This window comes from Schistocerca cancellata, chromosome 10 (genome assembly GCF_023864275.1).
Source record: "Schistocerca cancellata isolate TAMUIC-IGC-003103 chromosome 10, iqSchCanc2.1, whole genome shotgun sequence".
Lineage (NCBI taxonomy): Eukaryota > Metazoa > Arthropoda > Insecta > Orthoptera > Acrididae > Schistocerca > Schistocerca cancellata.
This window is the reverse complement of record NC_064635.1, coordinates 125929111-125944678: the sequence shown is the minus strand read 5'-3', so window position 1 is coordinate 125944678 and position 15568 is coordinate 125929111. Positions and strand designations below refer to the sequence as shown.

Here is a 15568-nt window from a genome sequence, read left to right as displayed (position 1 = left end):
TCCATCGCAGTCTTTAACACTGGTAGCATGCCGCGACAGCGTGGACGTGAACCGTATGTGCAGTTGACGGACTTTGAGCGAGGGCGTATAGTGGGCATGCGGGAGGCCGGGTGGACGTACCGCCGAATTGCTCAACACGTGGGGCGTGAGGTCTCCACAGTACATCGATGTTGTCGCCAGTGGTCGGCGGAAGGTGCACGTGCCCGTCGACCTGGGACCGGACCGCAGCGACGCACGGATGCACGCCAAGACCGTAGGATCCTACGCAGTGCCGTAGGGGACAGCACCGCCACTTCCCAGCAAATTAGGGACACTGTTGCTCCTGGGGTATCGGCGAGGACCATTCGCAACCGTCTCCATGAAGCTGGGCTACGGTCCCGCACACCGTTAGGCCGTCTTCTGCTCACGCCCCAACATCGTGCAGCCCGCCTCCAGTGGTGTCGCGACAGGCGTGAATGGAGGGACGAATGGAGACGTGTCGTCTTCAGCGATGAGAGTCGCTTCTGCCTTGGTGCCAATGATGGTCGTATGCGTGTTTGGCGCCATGCAGGTGAGCGCCACAATCAGGACTGCATACGACCGAGGCACACAGGGCCAACACCCGGCATCATGGTGTGGGGAGCGATCTCCTACACTGGCCGTACACCACTCGTGATCGTCGAGGGGACACTGAATAGTGCACGGTACATCCAAGCCGTCATCGAACCCATCGTTCTACCATTCCTAGACCGGCAAGGGAACTTGCTGTTCCAACAGGACAATGCACGTCCGCATGTATCCCGTGCCACCCAACGTGCTCTAGAAGGTGTAAGTCAACTACCCTGGCCAGCAAGATCTCCGGATCTGTCCCCCATTGAGCATGTTTGGGACTGGATGAAGCGTCGTCTCACGCGGTCTGCACGTCCAGTACGAACGCTGGTCCAACTGAGGCGCCAGGTGGAAATGGCATGGCAAGCCGTTCCACAGGACTACATCCAGCATCTCTACGATCGTCTCCATGGGAGAATAGCAGCCTGCATTGCTGCGAAAGGTGGATATACACTGTACTAGTGCCGACATTGTGCATGCTCTGTTGCCTGTGTCTATGTGCCTGTGGTTCTGTCAGTGTGATCATATGATGTATCTGACCCTAGGAATGTGTCAATAAAGTTTCCCCTTCCTGGGGCAATGAATTGACGGTGTTCTTATTTCAATTTCCAGGAGTGTATATACACTTTAATAAATTGTCTATAGATGCTGGGGATCGTGAGGTAACGGGCGAACTGTGGCGCCCTGAAAATATTCTGAGTTCGGACTAAGCAGGGGCCGCTCGGCAGGCTGACCACGTGGTGCCGGACGCTCGCCGAAGCAAGAGGGGTCCAGCCGCGTGGCTGGAAATTCCATGGTGACGCTCTGTTGATGAAGGAGACACGCAGGGAGAGCCAAAGATGGCGGACTTTGTGAAACCTTAATGGCACACATTTCACTGTTCGTATACAGGGTGAAAAGTACTTAAACCGACAAACTCTCGCACGTTATAGGGGACATCAAAACAAATATTTTTCCCTAATGTTATTTTTTCCTATGAGGACTATTTAAACTGGTGGAGGCCATATTACGCTCTTCAGTTGTAGGCAACTGCTGTCCACCAGTGTAGTAGTGCATTGTCTCTGTTTACTTATGGAGCGATACACCTGCAATGAGTACACTGATATGGTTGGTGCGTACTACGTAGCGCACCACAACGGACGAGCTGCACAGAACGCTTATTAACAATAATATCCTAATCGCCTTTGCTGCTGTGTACCAACGTCTGCGTGAGACCGGGTCATTTAGCAGATTACCTGGACAGGGACGCCGTCGCACGGTAAGAACGCTGCAATTTGAGGAAGCTGTCTTGCAGCATGTGGAGCGGGATCCTTCAATCATCACTCGTGCAATTGCACGTAACATGGGGACGAATTAGACGAATGTAAGAATAGTCCTTCGAGAGCAATTGTTACGTCCATTTCACTTACAGCGTGTCCACAACCAGGAACCAATTGATTATCCACCCAGAGCAGAGTTTTCGCCGTGGTACCTGGAATAGTGTGAAATGCATCCTACATTGCCATCCTCTGTGTTGTTTACCGATGAAGCAACGTTCGGGCGTGATGCAGTCTTCAACACGCACAATTCTCATGTTTGGAATGAGGATAACCCACATGCCACAGTTACTAGCGCTCCTCAAGTGCTGTTCTTCGTCAATGTGTGGGTCGGTGTTGTTGGGGACTGTTTAATTGGGCAGTATCGGCTACCTAGGCCATTAAATGGCAGGCACTATTACTATTTTCTCGCCAGAGCATTGCCAGAATTGCTGGAAGACGTCCCGCTCCCTACAAGACAACGCATGTGGTTCCAACATGACGGGGCGCCGGCACATCTCAGTCGTCGTGTGCGTCGATTCCTGGACCGACGGTTCCCAGAAACGTGGATTGACATAGGTGGTCCTGTACCATGGCTTGCTCGAACCACAGGTATGTCCCATCTGGACTTTTTTGTGTGGGGAGGGATGCGCAACCTTGTTTACGCAACCCCTGTTGCATCAGAAGAGGATCTGGTTGCCCGGATAGTAGCAGCAGCAGCAACAATTCGGGATACTCCTGGGGTTTTTGCCCGTGTCAAACATGATCCGACGGTGTAACCTTTGTTTACGTGTCAATGGAGGCATTTTTAAAAAATCTAATTGAAATTATGTTTTGTTAAGGTGTTGTCTCTTGCTCATAAAAGAAATGGAAAAGTGTTTGTTGGTTTAATTAATTTGGCGCCAGAGAAATCTTCCTCTACTGGTTTAATTTTTCCTCATAGGAAAAAATGACATTAGGGAAAAATATTTGTTTTGATGACTCCTACAACCTCCCAGAGTTTGTCGGTTTAAATACGTTTTACCCTGTAGAAACTAATAGTAGGCAGATAAATCGTGATATCTCAAAAAGAAACATGTACATTACCATTATTTGCACGACGATTCTGCTGGTGCAATCAGATTTTCAACATCTTTATTACTTTAAGGTTTAGTATCTGACTCTAAATTATAAAAATAACATTCAGCAACGAATTTCCAAAATCTAAACGGTTCCTCAGATTTTGTCGATCGACGTGGCTTTAGAAAGCTATTGATGTGAACCTAAATTGGTATAAATTACAGCATTGTAACTTGAACAGTACATAAGTTACTGGAGGTCAAAGTGACCGATTACTATTGATCGCGTCAGGCCATAAGTACTCCACAGTTACACGAACAAACAGTAGCAGCATGCTTATAAATACACTACTGGCCATTAAAATTGCTACACCACGAACATGACGTGCTACAGACGCGAAATTTAACCGACAGGATGAAGATGCTGTGATATGCAAATGATTAGCTTTTCAGAGCATTCACACAAGGTTGGCGCCGGTGACGACACCTACAACGTGCTGACATGAGGAAAGTTTCCAACCGATTTCTCATACACAAATGGAAGTTGATAGGCGTTGCCTGGTGAAATGTTGTTGTGATGCCTCGTGTAAAGACGAGAAATGCGTACCATCACGTTTCCGACTTTGATAAAGGTCGGATTGTAGCCTATCGCGATTGCGGTTTATCGTATCGCGACATTGCTGCTCGCGATGGTCGCGATCCAATGACTGTTAGCAGAATATGGAATCGATGGGTTCAGGAGGGTAATACGGAACGCCGTGCTGGATCCCAATGACCTCGTACCACTAGCAGTCGAGATATCCAAATGGCTGAAACGGATCGTAGAGCCGCGTCTCAATCCCTGAGTCAACAGATAGAGACGTTTGCAAGACAAACAACCATCTGCACGAACAGTTCGACGACGTTTGCAGCAGCATGCACTATCAGCTTGGAGACCATCGCTGCGGTTACCCTTGACGCTGCATCACAGACAGGAGCGCCTGCGATGGTGTACTCAACGATGAACCTGGGTGCACGAATGGCAAAACGTTATTTTTTCGGATGAATCCAGGTTCTGTTTACATCATCATGATGGTCGCATCCGTGTTCGGCGACATCGCGGTGAACGCACGTTGGAAGCGTGTATTTGGCATTGCCATACTGGCGTATCACCCGGCGTGATGATATGGGGTGCCATTGGTTACAGGTCTCGGTCACCTCTTGTTCGCATTGACGGCACTTTGAACAGTGGACGTTACATTTCAGATGTGTTACGACCCGTGGCTCTACCCTTCATTCGATCCCTGCAAAACCCCTACATTTCAGCAGGATAATGCACGACCGCATGTTGCAGGCCCTGTACAGGCCTTTCTGGATACATAAAATGTTCAACTGCTGCCATAGCCAGCACATTCTCCAGATCTCTCACCAACTGAAAAAGTCTGATCAATCATGGCAGTGGAACTGGCTCTTCACAATATGCCAGTCACCATTCTTGATGAACTGTGGTATCGTGTTGAAGCTGCATGGGCAGCTGTACCTGTACACTCCATCCAAGCTCTGTATGACTCAATGCCCAGGCGTATCAAGGCTGTTATTATGTCCAGAGGTGGTTGTTCTGGGTACTGATTTCTCAGGATTTATGCACCCAAATTGCGTGCATTGCGAACATTTTTTGAACTTTTGTATTTTTTGGTTCTAATAAAACCCCATGTCATTCTAAGCATGTGTGTCAATTTATACCTCTCTATCTACATTATTCCACGATTTATTCACTTTTCAAATTTATACTGACTTTTTGTTCACCCGCTATTATCTGGTTTAAAACGAAGTGTTCTATCTATACCACAGGCATGCTACTACAAATAATTAAATATACGCTTCTAAATGCGTTTAGTAGCCAGTATTTGCGAAGACTGTCTAGGGTAGCGTAAGATGGCATTTAAAATGCTAAGATTTTTACTAGCGCAGCTAAGGCTATCACGTCTAAACTAACGAACGCAAAAATACAATTCTTAATCATAAAGATTTATTTGTATCACATAAACAACTGTGCGAAATCAAATAATGTTGTTAATATGAGGAGTAATCAGCAGTTCAAAAACACGTGGGATTCTGCAGCGCGAAAGCGAAAGACAACTACGCCCAACGGAAGAAAACAACTGACTGTACTGCTAAGGCCGCTGGTAACGCCGCGCGAAATGCTGTTGCAGGTAGGGGACATGTTCTGCTATGTGTGGGTCATCGACTGACCTTCTAGCGTGGTTGATAAATCCGTGGAATCAACAAAATATCACGAAATAAGCAATACCACGAACTTACCAAGGTTTACGCTATTGCAACTTTGAGTGGGAGGGTGCGTAGTCGTTTTGAAAGCCCGCAAGATTACGATAACGATGAGGATAGGGAAGGTAGTTTGTCTTCCAAATCATTAAATGTTGAAATGTGTGTGAATTCCTAAGGGACCAAACTGCGGCGACTTACACACTACTTAAACTAACTTATGCTAACAAGGGAACCTCCCCATCGCACCCCCCTCAGATTTAGTTATAAGTTGGCACAGTGGATAGGCCTTGAAAAACTAAACACAGATCAATCGAGAAAACAGGAAGAAGTTGTGTGGAACTATGAAAAAAATAAGCAAAATATACAAACTGAGTAGTCCATGCGCAAGAGAGGCTACATCAAGGGTAGTGTGAGTTCAGGAGCGCCGTGGTCCCGTGGTTAGCGTGAGCAGCTGCGGAACGAGATGTCCTTGGTTCAAGTCATCCCTCGAGTGAAAAGTTTATTTTCGCAAAAGTATGATCTGTCCGTTCGTTCATTGACGTCACTGTAATAAGTTTAGTGTCTGTGTTTTGCGACCGCACCGCAAAACCGTGCGATTAGTAAACGAAAGAACGTGCCTGTCCAGTGGGAACCGAAAACATTTGATCGCAAGGTCATAGGTCAACCGATTCCTCCACAGGAAAACACGTCTGATATATTCTATACGACACTGGTGACGGCATGTGCGTCACATGACAGGAATATGTTGTCGACCCACCTAACTTGTGCACTTGGCGAATCGGTAAAAAGTTTCTTCTACCTTGCCCGATTTAGGTTTTCTTGTGGATGTGATAATCACTCCCAAAAAAGCGATCGCATCGGACGGACGGACGGACAAATAATAATTGTCTGAAAACAAAAAATTAAACTTTTCACTAGAGGGAAGACTTGAACCAAGGAGCTTTTGTTCCGCAGCTGCTCACGCTAACCACGAGACCACGGCGCTCCTGAGCTTATTTCGTCCTTGATGTTGTATACCTTCCACATGAACTACTCAGTTTGCATATTTTGCTTATATTTTTCATAGTTCCACACAACTTCTTCCTGTTTTCTCGATTGATCTGTGTTCAGTTTTTCAAGGCCTATCCACTGTGCCAATTTATAACTAAATCTGAGGGGGGTGCGATGGGGAGGTTACATAGTAAGAACAGCACACACACCCATGTCCGAGGGAAGACTCGAACCTCCGGCGGGAGGGGCCGCGCAATTAGTGACATGGCGCCTCTAAATCATCAGCTACAAGTGGTACAGAATTTACTTTTGACGTAGCGCAGTTGATGTGAGGTTATTTGAAGCCAACGAGGAGCGGTGCGAGGTTTACGTGATAGTTGGCGCGTCTGTACTGCGATCTTGACCTTGTTTTGACGCATGCGCTCGGCGCACATTCGCATCGGTGCTTATTTCTTTTTTCACCGCGCAGCTCGCGCTCGCGTGACGCAGGTCGTGTTTGCTGAACTGCAGAGAAATCGCTGGCAGGACTGTTGATACAAGCGGGCAACACGAGGGGGGGGGGGGGGGGGGAGAACTGCTTGTTCAGCAGACCTGCTCTTGGCGCTGAACCAAACGTCTCGGTGTGAAGCCAGAGCGCAACATTACGCAGCAGTGCAGGAGTGGGTGAGTGCCTGCGCGGGAAATACGCCGCACCGCAAGTTCCCCAACTCTTCTGGAAAGCACAGACATTCTGACTTCGTACATCTACACATCTACATCTACATTTATACTCCGCAAGCCACCCAACGGTGTGTGGCGGAGAGCACTTTACGTGGCACTGTCATTACCTCCCTTTTCTGTTCCAGTCGCGTATGGTTCGCGGGAAGAACGACTGCCGGAATGCCTTCGCGCGCGCTCGAATCTCTCTAATTTTGCATTCGTGATCTCCTCGTGAGGTACGAGGTACATTCAAGTTCTAAGGCCTCCTATTTTTTTTCTAATTGACTACTCACCCGAAATCGATGAAACTGGCGTTACTTCTCGACGTAATCGCCCTGCAGACGTACACATTTTTCACAACGCTGACGCCATGATTCCATAGCAGCGGCGAAGGCTTCTTTAGGAGTCTGTTTTGACCACTGGAAAATCGCTGAGGCAATAGCAGCACAGCTGGTGAATGTGCGGCCACGGAGAGTGTCTTTCATTGTTGGAAAAAGCCAAAAGTTACTAGGAGCCAGGTCAGGTGAGTAGGGAGCATGAGGAATCACTTCAAAGTTATCACGAAGAAACTGTTGCGTAACGTAGGAAGGAATTTGTTCTTCAAAACATTTTCGTAGGATCCACCTGTTACCGTAGTGCCCTTTGGAACGCAATGGGTAAGGATTACGCCCTCGCTGTCCCAGAACATGGACACTATCATTTTTTCGTCACCGGCGGTTACCCGAAATTTTTTTGGTGGTGGTGAATCTGTGTGCTTCCATTGAGCTGACTGGCGCTTTGTTTCTGGATTGAAAAATGGCATCCACGTCTCATCCATTGTCACAACCAACGAAAAGAAAGTCCTATTCGTGCTGTCATTGCGCGTCAACATTGTTTGGCAACATGCCACACGGGCAGTCATGTGGTCGTCCGTCAGCATTCGTGGCACCCACCTGGATGACACTTTTCGCATTTTCAGGTCGTCATGCAGGATTGTGTGCACAGAACCCACAGAAATGCCAACTCTGGAGGCGATCTGTTCAACAGTCTTTCGGCGATCCCCCAAAACAATTCTCTCCACTTTCTCGATCATGTCGTCAGACCGGCTTGTGCGAGCCCGAGGTTGTTTCGGTTTGTTGTCACGCGATATTCTGCCTTCGTTAAACTGTCGCACCCACGAACGCACTTGTGACATCCATAATCTTGTCTCCAACTGTCGATGAATTTCAATTGATCTCACACCACGCAAATTCAGAAAACGAATGAATGCACGCTGTTCAAGTAAGGAAAACGTCGCCATTTTAAGTATTTAAAACAGTTCTCATTCTCGCTGCTGGTGGTAAAATTCCATCTGCCGTACGGTGCTGCCATCTCTGGGACGTATTGACAATGAATGCGGCCTCATTTTAAACAATGCGCATGTTTCTATCTCTTTCCAGTCCGGAGAAAAAAAATCGGAGGGCTTAGAACTTGAATTCACCTCGTACAGTCAAGTACGATAGCAAGGATACGTTTTATGCTGTGCGTTATGCATACATCGTCTCAATGACGTTACGTAGCAACAGCTTTACCGACGCATATAACTTGGACAACACATACCACGCAAGTGATACAGCTAACCAGCAGTGATGTGAACAGATGCAGTAGAGACGTAGAAAGACAGAGCAGAGAACAATATAGCTTTGAAAGTCATTTACTTTTTAAACAGAAGGAAATAACATATGGCACAACGCTTCGTAGTTGACCGAACGGAAAACGTAACATACTCTCGATCTTAGCTAACACAGTATTATAATTAAAACAAGAGTGATGAAAATTCCTGACTTTAAAAATGATACTTGCCCTGCATGAGCTATGAGTGGCGTAAATGCGCACAGCTGATCTCCCATGTACAGGGTGGCGCACGAAATGTGATACCATTTTGTTTTTGAATATAAATTTTATTGTCAATACAATCTCAAAGGAACATATACTACACTGAAGAGCCGTCCATGGAGATTTGTTCTAACTCAGCACATGCTCAATATGTCCACCGTTTCGTTTCCTAACTTCCGTCAAACGAACACTGAAATTAGCGCTGCCGATTTTGCCACCCATGAAACTCGAATCCAGTTTAATGCACAATGTGTCTCGAAAAATGTGAAAGCTGGTTTTTTTCTCTGTAGTCTTGTGAAAAACATTGAGAACAATTAGTTTCTGGTCATTAGCGGTGTTCCGTGCGCGTGTTTCACTACGAAGTAGGTAACAGTATCGTCCATTTTCACATTACGTATTAACAGCGAAACAATCAGAGCATAAATAGCGTTTACGCAGAATGTGACTGTACACGATTTTTTAAATAAAAATTACATAGCAAAAGTACGATTAAGAGAAACGTTGATGGCTGTTATTACAGCATAATGTCTTAGTTTCTTCCACAGTGACGTAGTAATAAGATAGGAGAAAAGTCCGTGCAAAGTCCGAGAGATGGCACCACCGGCGCGTATCGAGGTCGTGTTTAGTTAGTAGCATCTTTGGAAAGAACGCACACCAAGTTTCAGCCATATTGGTCTATTTCTTTGTGTTTGACATTCGTTTGAATCAAGGAAGTCGAGTGATTGTCAAAAAATGGACGAAAAAGAATGTCTTGTGGTGATTACTTTATGAAAGGTAAAACGCCTCAGAAGACTAGACATTACGATGACTCTGCACCTTCAATTAGAACAGTTTATAAGTGGTTTCAAACTTTTCGGAGTGGCCATATGGGCACAAGTGATGCTGAACGTTCTGGACGCCCTGTGGAGGTTACGACTCAAGAAATCATTGATGAAATCCATGATATGGTGATTGATGACGGAAGAGTTAAGTGCGTGAGATTGCTAGTGCTGTGGGCATCTCGAATGAACGGGTACATAATATTTTTTATTTTGCATAAGCATTTGGACATGAGTAAGCTATCCGCAAGAAGGGTTCCGCGATTGCTCACGCTTGACCAAAAACGGAATTGTGTCAAGTGTTGCAAGGATGGTGTGCTGCTGTTGAGGAAGAATCCGCATGACTTTAAGCGTTGTTTCGTCACTGTGGATGAATCATGGATATATTACTATACTCCTGAGACCAAACAACAATCTAAACAATGGATTACCAAGGGAGAATCTGCACCAAAAAAGCGAAGACCATTCCTTCGGCCCGGCAAAAGGTTCAAATGGCTCTGACCACTCTGGAACTTAACATCTGATGTCATCAGTCCCCTAGACCTTAGAATTACTTAAACCTAACTAATATAAGGACATCACACACATCCATGCCCGAGGCAAGATTCGAACCTGCGACCGTAGCGGCCGCACGGTTTCAGAATGAAGCGCCTAGAACCGCTCGGCTGGGCCGGTAAGGTTATGCCGACTGTCTTTTGGGATTCGCAAGGAGTAATCATCGACTATCTGGAAAAGGGTAAAACTATTACAGGTGCATATTATTCATCGTTGATTGGACCGTTTGAAAACCGAGCTGCAAGAAAAACGCCGGCGATTGGACCGCGAAAAAGTAATGTTCCATCGCGACAATGAACCAGCACACATCTCAACAGCTGAGGTCGCAAAATTAATGGAAATAGGATTCCAACTCGTTTCATATCACCCTATTCTCCAGACTTGGCCCCCTCGGACTACTATTTGTTCCCCAATTTGAAGAAATGGCTGGCGGGACAAAGATTTTATCCGAACATGGAGGTGATTGCAGCAACTAATAGCTATTTTGCAAACTTGGACTATTCCTATTATTCCGAAGGGATCAACAAAATAGAACAGCTTTGGACGAAGTGTATACGTCGAAAAGGAGACTATGTCGAAAAACAAAAAAGGTTTACCCCAAACACGTACGTAGTTTTTATTTTTGCACGCACTTTTCAAAAGCCCGTCGTATGTAATACATAAGATGGACCCACTTCCACGAGCGGAACAACACAAGCGTACGAGAGTTACGGCTGCTGGCCAGTCATCGCGTTTGTGTTCGTTTGCATCAGGTTTATTCTTACTGTGAACGAAGTATGGTTTAAATCACTACTGATCATCGGAAGAGATCTGGTTCAGACGTCTGGCAGTGACCTTGTTCCGACAGTTTACAAGTTTCCAGAGGTTGGATGTGCTGCATGGTTATACAGTGTTCGGAAATTCGCTGGGCACTGATCCACTGACTATGAATGTAGACTACCTTGGACGTTCGAAATAAAGTCGCTAGAACACAAAATGGCAGCACTGTTGTAATTCTGTCAGAGTCAGCAAAGGACTTAGAAGAGCATTTGGACGGAATAAACAGTGTCTTGAAAGGAGGATATAAGATGAACATCAACAAAAGCAAAACGAGGATAATGAAATGTAGTCGAATTAAGTCGGGTGATGCTGAGGGAATTAAGTTAGGAAATGAGACACTTAAAGTAGTAAAGGAGTTTTGCTATTTGGGGAGCAAAATAACTGATGATGGGCGAAGTAGAGAAGATATAAAATGTAGATTGGCAATGGAAAGGAAAGCGTTTGTGAAGAAGAGAAATTTGTTAACATCGAGTATAGATTTAAGTGTCAGGAAGTCGTTTCTGAAAGTATTTGTATGGAGTGTAGCCATGTATGGAAGTGAAACATGGACGATAAATAGTTTGGACAAGAAGAGAATAGAAGCTTTCGAAATGTGGTGCTACAGAAGAATGCTGAAGATTAGATGGATAGATCACATAACTAATGAAGTATGAATGGAATTGGGGAGGAGTATGTGGCACAACTTGACAAAAAGAAGGGACCGGTTAGTAGGACATGTTCTGAGGCATCAAGGGATCACAAATTTAGCATTGGAGGGCAGCGTGGAGGGTAAAAATCGTAGAGGGAGACAAAGAGATGAATACACTAAGCAGATTCAGAAGGATGTAGGTTGCAGTAAGTATTGGGAGATGAAGAAGCTTGCACAGGATAGGGTAGCATGGAGAGCTGCATCAAACCAGTCTCAGGACTGAAAACTACAACAACAACATGTTGACAGTTGTTTTTGATTCATATACATCTACATCTGCATCTGCAGCTACATAGATACTCCGCAAGTCACCGTACGGTGCGTGGCGGAGGGTAAGCTGTACCACAACAAGTCTTTCCTTTCCTGTTGCAGTCGTCGTATACAGAGCGACGCAAAAACGACTATCTGTATGACTCCGTATGAGCCCTATTTTCTCGTATCTTCGTGATCCCTGCGAGAAACATATGTTGGCCGCAGTAGGACCGTTCTGCAGTCAGCTTCAAATGTCTATTCTCTAAACTTTCTCAGTACCATTCTTCGAAATGAATGTCTTATTCCCTCCAGGGATTCTCACTAGAGTTCTCGAAGCATATTCGTAACACTTGCATGCTGATCGAACCTATAGGTAACAAATCTGGCAATCCGCCACTTCGTATTGCAAAATCAGGGAAAAGCGGAACTCTTCCACAATCAATCTTTCACCCAGCACATTTGCTGATACGAAATAAGATTCGAAATATCGGTTACACAGAATTTCGAAATGTGAGCATCACATTTTCTCTACTCGGTAACTATAAAGTAAAGCACAGAAAGGGTAATTCTTCAGTCTCAGATGCGTACCATTCCGCTCACTGATATAGTTGAAATTGTCGCACAACAGCGTAACGCGTTGTTACTATAAGGAAAGTGATACCTTGGATTATTGTATTGTGCAAATCTGCAAACAATTTGTGGCAGTGCACTGGATTCAGGTAAACAGCCACACACAGTTAGTGGACCTCTATCAACTCCTCTCTTCTCTCCCACGCTCCCACCCTACAATTTAAACACTTCACGTATTTTACAGTCCATGCTCGGACGTGCTTAGTTGTACTTCTAGCAACTGCTGGTACTCACATTCAACTTGTATTCCATATATGCTTGATTAAAAATAAAAAAGTACTAATTATGTAATCATAGCAGGGAAACTGAAATAATATTAAATATTATTTAAGACTATGGTAGATGTGACCCAAGAAAGAAAATAAAAATAAGTGCACTGCCCGGGAATCGAACCCGGGTCGCAAGAATGGGAATCTTGCATGATACCACTACACCAGCAGTGCAGCTGTTTCCTTCTGAACTTCCTTTTACTAAAGTATAACCAATATGGGAAATTTGTTATTTTGTTCATTTAGGTTTTAAACATTAACGTAGTATTAAGATAGTGCTGTTGCCCAATGAAATACGATCACCGCGATCTCCGCCCGCAAATATGACAATTAACGGCAATAGGCTAACACGATGTGGCCGTGCTACTGTGAGCTCAAACACACAATTAGTAGTGGAATAAATACATTGTGATTAAGTAGTGACTTTGAACGTGGCTATCTGAAGATATTATTAAGATACAGTGATCTTTACTATAGTACAGTACATTTTGTGTATGTCGCTCTCATGATGTTACAGCTTCCTACAGTTCTAATTGTGGCAATTTGATGATCATTATTGCAGGATACTACTATGATTTGTAGACAATTGTAATAGGTGGCAGTGGAACAGGATTACTAAACTTACCGGAAAACGTAAACTGCAAACTGCACTCAACCGGGAGACATAATATACAAGTTATACCGTAACAATCACAGAAAACATGGCCGAAAATGCGTACTGTTAACTTACTGAGTATATTTAATTACGTGACTGAAGACGAAGTCATTTATTTCTAATATCTATAGCAGTCAGTACCAGCGACGTATAAACGGGAGTAAATGGCGATTATACTGTGTTGCTCCAAAGTGCACAAGTGATTTGCTAAAGGAGTGTGACGGACGACATTTGAAAAAACGAAAGATACTGTGCTCTACAAAACTGGAATGAAAATTTAATCGAACAGATGAGTGGTCCTGTTTCTGAGCAATAGAGACTGTGCAAATATTTTTGTGATTTACAGTTGTTTTTCTCAACAATAAACACAAAAAATTTCGTTGCAAATACTAAAATGGAACACTGTTCAACTTCTTCTGTAGCAGCCTATACAGAAACTTCAAATTTAATTTGGAACATTTTTGAATGGAACAGTTCGAAAATTTGAATTTCTCCCTCAAATGGCTTACTGAGAACTGTTGCCACGATTAAAAATTACTTCCTAATGTTCTGTATTTTAAATAATAACACTGTAATTACTATGTAATGTTTTGTATTGTAAAAAACAGCGTAAATAATGATTTCAGGGATTTTCTCCGTGTAAGAGTTTATCATCACAGTTTCCTTTTTTTTGCGTTGCAGCGGTAAAACCTGAAACCAAATACACTTAAAACGTGAATTTCATACAAACGCAGTTCTTGTTCCATGGAATGTGACATTTATTGTAATAGTGCGACATTTTCTCAGAGATTCTTTAAAGTGAAATTACTGAAGTTGCTGCTGCCTTCGCAGAACACCACACCACATCAAAGATGAAGATACGACTGTGATCAATAAACCATAGGAATAAAAATTCAGGAAGATTTTGGTTTAAAATTTATTTCCTGCACAGTACCGATGCTCATAGGCTATCTATGGTATATGTTTGATGGTCACATAGAAATTGCTGGCACTGCAGTGTTTGCAGAGGAGTAACATCCACACACTGAAAAAAAGTACGGGATAGTATTCCTAACTGCCATACTATCTTTCATTCCTTTGAGGTTGCATGTTTAATTGTTCATCGCTGTTGTTTCTCTTGCGCACAAGGCACTCACTTTGATATGCTTCGTTACCACGTCGCGATACCGTATTATACCCCAGGTCAAGTTAAGGAACATGTTCCACGTAAATCTTATTACATAGTGGACATACTGTGTTTAATTGGATAGAGATAGCAGCTCATTTCAGTTAATTGCTTTTCTCAATGTTAATGAGCTATTATGTAACAGAATGTCATGAATGGATGCAAATATTTAATATTTCGCACGTGACCCAACGTAACAAAATACCATTGTCAGAAATGATGGTAGCGAAAAGGCCGTATATTTTTCTATATGATTAATACTTCCTTTTTTATCATATCTGTCAGTGAATGATATGCGGAATGGTGTGCATTTGTAATAGGATTCGTCAGCTACAAAACCAAGTGTAGCGATGCAACGGTGGTTAATGTTTGGGGTGAACTCCTCGCAAATTGGAAAATAAAGCTGACTCAAATGCCATGGTATCACCACAGCAATGTTTCACGTCAACTGTGAAGTAAATTTTGTAAATGGGGACTGAAGAAAAAAATTTGTTACAGTGTCAGACTTACATCTTTCATTCATAAATTTCCTATTTTTTCCTACATTTGTCTGAAAATAGTAACAGGCGTCGCGTTTCTGTAGACGTCTTTTTTTTTCAAGAGCTTTGGAGTAGAGTTTACAGTTAAATTCAAGAAACACAAATCGATTCGTTTTTGTGCAGGTAAACCGGATACAGATTCTAATTATCGACGTATACATTTACGTAGTTCCGCAAATAGTCATTTCCTTTACTAATTCTCTCTCAAATAAAGCGAAGGGGAAAATGACAATCTTTGTAAGAGCCTTCGTTTCTCTTATCTTCGTGGCCCTTGTAAGTAGGCTGTTTGTTTTCTTATTGGCAACGTTACGTAGCGCTCTGTACGAAAATCACTGGCTGTGCTGTGTGCAGTCTGTGGCTAGTTTGCATTGTTGTCTGCCATTGTAGTGTTGGGCAGCTGGACGTGAACAGCGCGTAGCGTTGCGCAGT

General features: G+C 44.0%; 1 non-coding gene across 1 annotated transcript; it reads right to left on the bottom strand.

Annotated features, from left to right (window-relative positions):
- Positions 1 to 12883: 12883 nt before the first annotated feature.
- Trnag-ccc (transfer RNA glycine (anticodon CCC)) lies at positions 12884 to 12954 on the bottom strand. The gene has a single exon. It is a non-coding gene; the product is annotated as a tRNA-Gly (tRNA).
- Positions 12955 to 15568: the final 2614 nt, after the last annotated feature.